Here is a 9,466-nt window from a genome sequence, read left to right as displayed (position 1 = left end):
GCAACCCTCTTGCTGTGAGGTGACACTGCTAACCACTGTCATTTAACCCTGCGTGTGAACCTTTGACCTGGGTCATCTGGGTGATTTCAGTTGTCATTGTGATATAAAAAGGGCTCACACAGTTACACAGTACATGGCTTTATCTGAACACTATCTCTAAACAAAAGAAAAGCTTTCTACATGGTTACTCATATGTTCCATTGATAAACATACCTCTTTGTGAATGTGTTCAATGATGTCAATGGCTCCACAAATTTTAAAGATTTCTTAGAATGATCTACTGACACATTCTCACTTTCTCATCATTTTGATTTGTTTAGCTTTGCAAAGTGATTGAAGTGATTGTATAAAATCCAATTCAATCACACAAAACAATCTTCCAGTTTGCCATTACTTTATGGCTCATTTGATGTTAGCCAAATGATAGCAGAGTGGTCAAATGAATCACAGGCAGAGCCCCTGCTCGAGATAATGACATTTGTCCTCATTAGGATGCTTAGTACCTCCTTGTCCTCACCCGCTCAACATATCCAATCATTCTTTCATTTGGCCTGTAAGTGATACCACCTCCTCCACTCCTGTTGAGGCTTTAATGAAATACCTGTGTTTTACTCTGTCTCTCTTACACAGATGATTTCATTTAGTGCGCTCAGTAATAGCCAAGGAAGTAATAATTACATTCAAATATTAATCTCTGTTGTTGGGACAAAGCGATGAATCAAAATCCTTGACTTGTTCTCTTTCCAAAGTCTCTCCTCCCATTTGATTGTCTCCCCATACGCCCCCCCCCCCCTCCCATGTGCCACCCAGCAGATTACAATGACAAATTATTGCAATTCTCCCCCACATGACAGAGAGCTGGATTTGAGGTGGGGCTTTGAACAACAATGTTCAAAGGGTGTGGAAATGAGTGCAGAGAGGTGACGACTGAAACATTATGAGCACATCAGTGTGTGTGTGTGTGTGTGTTATCCATGATCCAATAATGCACTTTTTAAAGTAAATTGCTCAGCAGAACAATTCTTGAGTTTATCATTGTTGGAATTATCAATCCAAAAAGCGTGGGTGTGTCTCCCATCTTTTGGTTTAATGTGTCTGTCTTTATTGCGTCTTTAAAGGGATAGTGCACCCAAAAATGTAAATTCAGCCATTATCTACTCACCCATATGCCGAGGGAGGCTCAGGTGAAGTTTTAGAGTCCTCACATCACTTGCAGAGATCCAAGGGGAGAGGAGGTAGCAACACAACTCCACCTAATGGAGGCTGACGGCGCCCCAGATTCAAATGTCAACGGCAAAAAACCCCACAAAAATATGTTTCTCTATAAAAAATTGGATTATTAAAGGACATATTTCTTGGTAGTGTTGTGCCCGAATACGAATATGTTATTCGTATAGGCAGGAATAATGCCTTTGAAACAGGTATGTTTTCTATACAAATATACCAGTTGTTATTCAGATGGGAAAAAACATGCGTGTCATGCACTTTTTTTTCATGTGGTTGAGAAATGCCGTGCTAATCTAACAAATCAAACACTGGCTATGCCTGCTTACAGTGAGACGATAAGACACATTTTCACTCACCCGTTGTCTGCCAGATAGCCTAAAGTTGAACGGTCATCAAAGCAGCAAGTTCCTTAATCCTGTGTAGGCCTTATGTTAGCTCGTCTTTGGTTTGGCTTTGGTAGGTATGGAGCTGAAAGTGCGTTCCACAGGCAGACGTTATATCCAATTATCCATTGCTGTTATCCACAGTGACCGTTACGGTGCAAGCTTTTCACTTGCATTTGCGACTTAAAATAGTTTTGTGTGAGCAAAAGAAATCATTCAGGAGCACGCTGTGTGAGTACAGATTTCAACCAGCAGCAGAAATGAAAGGCGAATCCTGACGGTTGTGGGTTGAACAGGGGTCACAGGAATATGGGGGAGCACTGAGGCCATTACTATGGCCACTACACCCGACTCCAGGTCCAGTAATTTCCTCTTTCGTTGGTGTCATGACTGCCCAGAAGTACCTGAACAGCCGAGCCGTGGCGGCACACAGGTATGTGACGTGTCAGAGGAGAAACAAGCCGTTCACATTTCTCTCTTTGTGGCAGGTCCACAAACCTCACCGCACTTTAGGGACTGTTCTTTACTTATCAGGGGAGGAGGGTGGCTGGTTGATTTTTATTTTATTTGTTTATTTTATTTTGATCCCCCCTGTAGCCACAAATATTTTTCATTGAGCTTTTCGAAGTGACTGGTGGAAAATGCATGACCCTTCACCATGAATTAGAATTTTAAAATTTAGCAGAGTTCATCCGATGAACTCAGCTGAGCGTGCCAGGCGACCCAACTACAAAATCCAGTGGACTAAAGAAATCCTTTGTGTCTAATAGTAGAGCAGTAGGCCCAATGTAGCCCTGTGTGTGTGCTGGGCTGGCTTATGTGTGTATTCTTATATAACCTCTATTCCCAATGCAAAACAGATTATTATTATTATTATTATCAATAAGTGAAGTATGAGGATATGGAAATATATTTCAGAATTATTATATGCCAATATCAAATCAATTTGATGCTTTGAATGCTCAGAAATTGCTTTGCAAATGAATGTAAAGTTAGAAAATACAGTGTAACACAACTTCCGGCCTAAGCCACGCCCACTTCCGGTTTTTATCCAAATACAAATACAGATACAGATAATGACGTCTCTGCGCATCCCTATTTCTTAACACTCCAACCATCCATCCAACACTAAGTAATTTGAACTATGTACAGTATTAAGTTTATGAGATATGCTCATTTTGCCTAAACCTAACCAGGGATTTTTGTCATCTAAACCTAACCACATGCTTGTGTGGCCTAAACTTAAGAAAATAATGTAAAAACAAAGTATTTTACCAATGCTGTAACTTTATTTTGAAAAAGACTGTATGCATCTAACGAGCAGAAACATTTCCTGTGAAAACTGAAAAGTATTTTGAAAAGATACAGAACATGTAACAAAGCGTCAGTTGACATGTTGTCAGTGAACGTCCAGCACCTCCACATGGGGGCACCTAGTGCATCATATTTTGGTCCACTGACAAAGCGGTGGTGTTTGACCAGTTGGGATGAGAGCTGGTTGTACGGTCATGGTGAAGTTTGCTGCGGGGCTACGGGAGGAGCGAGAGGAAATTATATACTAATATAGACCAAAACGAAGAGATAAGAAGTGATGACAAATCTGTTTGTTCACTCTGCACTTATTTCAGTCATCACTATACGTAACTATGATGAGAGGAGCTTTAGATCTGGTGCAAAGAAACTGCTATAAATTGGGACAGTTAATCAGGATTTGTGCTGAGTTTGAACTGTTGTTACTACACAAAAATAATCCTTTTGTAAAACATTATTAATTGCCAATCTGACTAGGTGGGCAACAGGATCCCTGGACCTCCGTCAGGAAGCAGATGACTGATGGTCATGGACAAATTGCTGTGATTTACATAGGTTTTGATGTCACTTTGACCTCTAGTCACTCACACTGGGCTGTGGCTGGCCCATTAATCACACATAAATGGTTGTCACAGCTGGATTCTGTGCTCATCCAACATGACCAGCCCCTGTCAACGGGTTGACAGTTGGACAAAAGGGGGAGGAGGCAGACTGAGCAGACGGTGTGGTGACGGGCCACCCAGGAGGGCTACATGAGTCTGAATGGTTCTTTAACAAAGGATGCAGTGTTCAGCTCTCACATTGGATCACATCGATCATGTTTACATTAACATTTATTATGTTATGTTATTAAATCGTATGCAGATTTGTCACTGATTTTTTTTTTAAATGTAATATGTTATTACGTGTCGTGTTATTTTTTGTTTTTTGCCCAAAAACTTCAAAAAGGCAGGATTCCTACTGAGCTGTGTACATGGCTGATGAAAATAAATATTCCACTAACATTGCATCAACATGCAGCCGTGCATACTCAGCGTCAGCGGTGTTGCGTCGCACTGTGGCAACGACCAAAGTGAGCGTGGGGATCAGAGATAATGAATAAAATGTAGGCTGTAAAGCCACCAGTATACCTCTATGTATATGTAGAATGAGAAGGTGTGTGGACACTCTACTAAATAAATGAGTAAAGAGACCGAGCAACAATTATCAGATTTATCTGAAGAAGAAACAAATAGTAATGCAAATAATTATAGCAGAATGCACAGTACCAGTACAAACAGCTCACAGTAAATGATACCAATATGTACAGTATCAGTACAAACAACAGTAGACACAGTGGAATTATACCAATATGCACATGTAAACAGTCCCCATTCTAGAATAAACGCTACCGTATGGAAACCATGCGGCCGGTTGGAGCTCAAATTGAATGGGAAACAAAGTCCAGTGTTCACTTAGCTGGGCGTAACTTAGCTGGGCGATGTCCGTGGATAGCTGCCTCCGTGAGAAGAGAACAGAAGGAAGGGAGGGGGGTATCACTGTCCGAGGGCTGCCGTAGAATGGCAACCAGGATGTCAGCCGACCAACACTCGCTACCCGCTCCCTGGTTGCGGCGATTTGCGATGCTGGCCAGCTAGGAATGAACTAGCAGCCAGTACAGTACAGTCCTCTCTGGTCTAGCTAACATTTAGCCGTGTTACTTACTGATCCATTAGAAAGAAAGCTAGCTGGACATGGGTTTTGAAGCCTCTTTGGTCACGGAGCTCCCTCCATCTCTTGAACGCCTGACTGAGGTTTACTCTTGTTTTTCCTCTTCTTTTATCACTTTCCTTTTTGCTCTTCTTTGCCTCCTCACACAGAGGAGCTCCTTTTCTTTTGCTAGGCTGTTTTTCACTTGTCTCCAAACTTTGTCCGTCTGCCATTGTGCTCGTGACTCAACTATCTCATGCCCAACTCCTCATAGGTACAGTCGACAATGACGGGAACGCCCACAAACATCACATCCGGTTAGAGCCGAGGGGGAAAACAAACCGGTCTCTGCCATTAGCCACAATGCCAAAGAGTTGCTGTGTGCCCTTTTGCACTGCAAATAAACAAAAAATCACCAATTAAAGTTTTACATTTTACCAAATAATAAAACGGAACCACAAAGGAGGACAACATGGCTTCAAGCTATCAGAAGAGAGCTTTTAGCTTTGCACAGAAAGACAACGCAGGCAATAGAAATGTCCTTCAGAGGGCTAACGTTATATTTTATTTTATGCTTGGAGTACATTTCAGAGCCAGCACTTTGTTTTTACATATACCGTACTCAGTAAAGAACTTTAATCAGACTTTTGTACACAAGTATCTGTACTTCTACTTAGGTACTGAATGTGTACTTTTGTACGTGTTGTGAGGAAATCTACACAAATTACAAATGTAGTACAAAGTTCACTAGCGTTTAAACAATTAATCTAATATTCCTGATACCCCTGACATAGTCTACGATTGTTTGGAAATGGTTAACATTACATTAAACTCGTCCTCTCTTCTGATAGCTTGAAGCCATGTTGTCCTCCTTTGTGGTTCCGTTTTATGATTTGGTAAAATGTAAAAATTTAATTGGTGATTTTTTTGTTTATTTGCAGTGCAAAAGGGCACACAGCAACTCTTTGGCATTGTGGCTAATGGCAGAGACCGGTTTGTTTTCCCCCTCGGCTCTAACCAGATGTGACGTTTGTGGGCGTTCCCGTCATTGCCGACTGTATCTATAAGGACCAGCTCCAGTCCCTGATTGGCTGACCGACCAATTTCACAATACATGACGCATTTCCTGCTGTAAAGCAGATTTTTTCCGCGAGATTTCGGCATCAGTGGCAGAAGCTTATTGCAAAGATTGCAAAGCCACTAAGTAACCTATGTAAACACTGATAGTCTGATTTTACTGTGGACACTACCCTGTGCAACCCACATTATTTTCATCATGATATGTTTAGGAAAAGATGCTGTCTGTTGCCTCTCAAAGTAAAGGATCTGAATACTTTCTCCAACATTGCTGCTGACATGAACACGACATTTACAGCATCACAAATGTTTTGCCATTGTTGGGTTTTTGATTTTCCTGTTACATACTGGCAAACTGAAAATCACATTTACTTTGTTTATTTAACCGTAAAGCGATCTCACTACTGCAGAGGTTCTTCCTCTCCTTAAAGCTTTTGCACACGGCACAATACCTGCCCTGATATAAAGAGTATAGGGAATATTACCTGTGCTAATAAGTGACTTATGATCCAGTGGGATTCATCATACAGCACACCTGAGTACGAGCAGATTTGGGTGGTTCAGAATGTTTGTCACCTGCTCTGTGACATGCCAGAGATAACTACAGTTGCAAATTGGCACTACACAAATAAAAGCACTGACACTAGTGGAGAACCAATGGTTATGGATGTAAAATAGAGCAGGAAAAAAGTTCACAGATTCACTTGTGTGAATACATCATCCTGTTCCCAGTAAATGATAAATCATTGCAATGGGTAAATATTGTATTGACACAAGGGACACAGATTGCTGCCCGTATAGACTGCCAACATCTAATATTGTCTGTTGACACGACATCTGACATTAAAATTGCATATCCCCTACTGGGAAGGGGGGGGGGGGGGGGCACTGTGTGTTCTCCCATTGGCCTCTGTGGTTTTCATCCATACTCTACCATGATCACTATGGGTATCCTTGGAAACTATTGGTTTTCTTCAAAGGATGACAGTCTAAAGCATGTGTACAGCAGTGCTGAGTTCCAATACATCAGCATAGCTTTATTGATGTAAACTTATACACGAGTGGTGAAGAGAAGTCCTGTGGAGCGGGCGTCGAACATACACAATCCGATCCGATACCAATATTATAGCCTTGAGTTTTGGCCGATACCGATCCGATCCAAGCGCGTATTATACATGTTCATTTATATTGTTGTCAGTCATGTTAGAAAAGGTTTGATCAAGCAATATTACTCTAACAAGAACAACTACTTAATCGGGTTAGTTAGAATGATCCACAACAGTTGGTATGAGAAACTGACCTGTTTATTGTTAACAGGGTTAAATAAACAAACTTTAAACTTGAACATTAACATTAAATAAAAAATATAGCTGGTTTGCTTTGGCTGCTTTGGCCCCTTAATAAATAGAAAATAAATCAACACAAGAAATCTTTAAAATGTCTAACATTGAAATTAAAATAGCAGCAAGACTCCACACACTTGTGCTTTGCCTCCCTTGACCCTTCCCTCCATGTGTGTGTGCATGTTGGCCTGGTGGACTGATCGTAAGTGCTGGAGCGGATCACTGGAATGGAGTTCTGGGATTGGCATTTTCCCATGTGGTCCGATCCGATGCCGATGCACGTTTTTTGCTAATATCGGCGGCCGATACCGATCCGAATATCGGATCAGGACATTCGTTCGAATGGTTAGTTACATTTGCAGTGTGAAAAGAATCATACAATCCATCACCATCAGACACAAGGTGACCAGAAACCTCTTGTAATATATGAAATCCAGACAAAATTCAATTAGGCAGGTTAGGTTTATTTAGAGAGCATGTATTGGACACAGGAAAGATATGCCCGATGTGTGTGTGTGTGTGTGTGTGTGTGTGTGTGTTGTCCACAAGACAGTGCACAACATGATTTCAACAAGATGGAACAGAGAGGCAGAGACGCACCACAACAGTGAGGCAAACTGTGCCCAGAGATAAAGTGGATGATGAGACTCTCACCCTGACCTGAGACCAAGGCTCATTCCAAAACATCTAGCTGGAGTCTTCAGTTCACAAGCAGCTGGCACTTACAACAAACCATCCAACACCCCAAAAGCTTAAAATCTAAAAGAATGGTGGCGGATTGATTGAGTGCTCAGGTTTCTTGTCCAGCCAAAACCAATGATCAGCACACGATGACATAACTATTGGTCTTCCATGGCAAATGGTTTAAAGCATCTGCTGAAGCACCATCTGTCTTTTTTCATTTTGTCTATCATCTGTTTACATCGGCGGATGTAATAAACATTGTGGCCTCAAGGGGCCGCTAACTTTACACATTTAGTCTTGTTGTAGTTGCTCTTTTTGCAGCCACAGAGCAACGTATCAATAATGATAGATGGTGATGTATGCGAAGCAATTTCAAAGCCAAAGGCATCTTCATTCTTTCCGTAACTGTCACCCCAAAGCCCCAGGAGTATCTCTTCCCCCTTTTGAGGTGATTCATTCATAAAGTCCCTCACACTTACCAGAAATATTACCTTTACCCCTACCTCCTGCCCAGAGTACCCCCAGACCAAAAAGGTACACCGCAGCTTTAAATGCAAGCAATGAAGAACTGACACCTAAAACAGGCAAAAATGAAAGACTTATGTGGTAATTAGCTGGTGTAAGACATGGAGAGACAAAAAGAAGTAGGTAACATGGAATAAAAGAAAGGACGAGCGAGGGAATGAAGTAGATAGGGACACCATGATGAAAGCAGTGAGGGTCTAGGTAGGATGGATTGCCTCCTACAAGCCATATCTGAGACGTCTGGCTTTGGAATTGGCCGCCGGTCAGGGTGAATGATGCAGTGTGACATTTATTGGAGCCCAGAGACCAGAATGTGCAGATAAAGAGAAGCTATGAAAGAAAGGGGGAGAAAAGAGGTGTGAATGGGGGGAAGAGACACAAGACTCAAAAGAGGAAGAGGGTAAAAATAAGAGTGAGTAAGCCACAAGGAACTGTGGTTTTATGACGTGAATGTGCGACCTCTATCATCACATAGACAGAGTAACTGCTACAGAATATATCTACCAAATGTTTCCTTCTTTATTCTAGCCTCATCTTTCTTTTCTCACCACCTCTCCACTGGACAAAAGAGAAAAGGCAAATATCTATCAGCTGTTGGTGGTGAGGCAGAATACTTTTCTTGTGAAGGAAGTGGACGGAGCTGGGCCTGAGTGCCACGTCATCCTTCCTCTCCTTGCAGTCACTCATCTTATCTTGGCTCCTCAAATCTCAGCACAGTGACGTTTATTCAGGAAGCGAATCTATCCCTGGCAGAGTCAGAGATTCTGTGCAGACTACAGTTGCTTCTGTAGCTTTACAGATCAAATCCACCACAGACTCACCAAAGTAACCCTTCAGACATGGTACCTAGACCTTAGCATTTCCACCGCCAAGTACTCTGTCAGGTGTGCTGGGTTATGGTCACTCATTGCTCCTTCCAACACTCATTGTATTTCCTCATCACTGGTGACACAGATGGAAGTGGTAAAAACACGCACAGAACTGAACTTTACCATACTGTATTGGTTGGTGGAAACAGGGCTTTAGATCTTGTCCTAAAATTAAACCATTGGACTAAAGGTGCGGACACACCAAACCACCATCAAAGAACTAGCGGCGACGAAAGCCAACTGTTGCGTCGTCTACGTCGCCTCACGTCGCCCTGTGTCAGTTGCATTTGAACACACTACACGGACTACATCCGACGGCCAAGTAGCACGTACGTTCTGCGCCTGCGTGAGAGAGAGC

This window comes from Epinephelus lanceolatus, chromosome 20 (genome assembly GCF_041903045.1).
Source record: "Epinephelus lanceolatus isolate andai-2023 chromosome 20, ASM4190304v1, whole genome shotgun sequence".
NCBI lineage: Eukaryota > Metazoa > Chordata > Actinopteri > Perciformes > Serranidae > Epinephelus > Epinephelus lanceolatus.
Note: the sequence above shows the minus strand (reverse complement) of the source record.